Source organism: Hipposideros armiger, unplaced genomic scaffold (assembly GCF_001890085.2).
Source record: "Hipposideros armiger isolate ML-2016 unplaced genomic scaffold, ASM189008v1 scaffold_108, whole genome shotgun sequence".
Classification (NCBI taxonomy): Eukaryota; Metazoa; Chordata; class Mammalia; order Chiroptera; family Hipposideridae; genus Hipposideros; species Hipposideros armiger.
In genome coordinates this window covers 2,272,636-2,274,565 of record NW_017731458.1, presented here as the reverse complement: position 1 = coordinate 2,274,565, position 1,930 = coordinate 2,272,636, and positions in this window count along the sequence as shown.

Sequence of the window (1,930 nt, the reverse complement as noted above, 5' to 3'; positions counted from 1 at the left end):
ATATATATATATATATATATATATATATATATATATATATATATATATATATATCTTTAGTTCCTTCAGGACATATAGTGCCTCACTTCCTTTGGCAAGTCCAGCATTTTCTCAGCAGGGTTATTTTGTGACTTGACCTTTGACCTTAGTTATCCATCTGATAGATAAGAGGAAAGGTACAGGTAGATACTAAAGCGGGTATGTGTTGCCTTACAAGGTAGATGCTTTGTTTTCAAGCAAGGGGGTGGGGTGGGGCTCTTTTGCAAACCCAGAGTGTTCTGAGTGATGTGGGATTTTAAGGTTTTTAAGTGCATCAACCAACCCAGACGCCCCATCCAAAATGTCAGAATCCCACTTCTTCCAACCATGGCCCTGACCTTGGCACAGCAGACTTGCCAGAGCTGAGAATATAACCTTTTTTTGGAGTTCTACTGCTCTTACAATTAAGTCATGGGTTTGATCCTCACTTTTCTGCCCTCCCCTCCATTTACATATGCCACTAAGGAGGCACTCTAGCTTTCATCTTTAGCCTTTAATTGGTGATTAATCACCTCAATTTTTCATTGTCTTTCTCCAAAGCATAGATTTACTCCATCAATAGCTATCCAAGCCCACAGTTCTTGAGTTGCCTTTTCCCCTATATTTTAAAAATGCTTGATAGAGCCTCTACCAGTATATTCTTGCACCAGTGTTATGTCCTACTCACCTATCCCATCACTGCTGCTGAAAGTTTGTTTTTTTGTTTTTTGTTTTTTAAGATTTTACTGGGGAATCGGGGAAGGGGAATAGACAAGTTGCTGCCCTTTTGTTCTTCAGTCTAGTTGTGGAAGATGTCGCTTCACTGGCCCATGTTGGTATTATCTCCCAGATGAGGCAGTTGCTCACCGGTCATTGGACGGCCACTCACGCTGGCTGCCGGACACTCATGGTAGCTCACAGCAGCAGGGGCTGCAGCCTACACCGTTGCCGGCCACTCACAGAAGCCTAGCTCCAGGTTGAGCTGTTGTTCACCTTCTTAGCTGTAGAGGGCGCAGCATCACTGGCCCAAATGTGGGATCTGAACCGGGGCCCTGCTGCTCAGAGCTGGTGTCCCAAGCCAACTTTTAACCAACGCACCACTCGGCGGGCCCCCCTGAAAGTTTTAATAGTTGTTTGCTCCAGCATGCCAGCCAGGGCCTATCAGGGCTTCACCTGGGTGGGTGGGTGGGTGGGGTGGGGGTGTCTCGCTGCCAGCTGGCCAGCAGGTGATTCAGCACTGGATCAGACTACACTCATGGGACTAATTGGTTTGATTCAGATTCCCTGGAAAACCAACTCTGAGATGGAGGTTTGCAAGAAGGAAAATTGATTAGGTAACACCCTTGGGGTCAATGCTGTGCGGGAGTGAAAGGAGTAGGACTGAGCAGAAAGAGAAGTTGAACTAAATGCAGTGACAGCAAAGACCTCAGCTGATCCCTTAGGACCTGATCCCTTAAGGAAAAGCCCTTCAGGTTGGTCCCACCTTGAGGCCTGCATCTACCAGTCATTTGTGCACGCTCTCCTGGGGCATGGAGACATGGCTCCAGGTAGCTCTCTTGCTGAGGGCAATTCCTGGAAAGGGATTCAGTTGAGAGCTCTTGGCCACTGACATTCCCAGCAGCTGGCGAAGTGGGCACCTCAGTCTTGAGGAGTTGTATTCTCCTTCCTATGCTGGAGGAGGGAAGAGTGGGTAATATAGAGGAATGCTACCAGAACAAGATGAAGAAAAAATTGGCAGATAGTTGCATGACCAAAAAACAGATAATGAATGAGAGAGGTGCATTTTAAAACTACATCAAACACTAGTCCTTCCCCTGAACACTCTTGTGTTAGACAGTGAAGAATGGGGGATGTTAAGATGCAAATCCAATTCCATGCTACTCAGAAACACTGCATGTCTTTCCATTAGGCC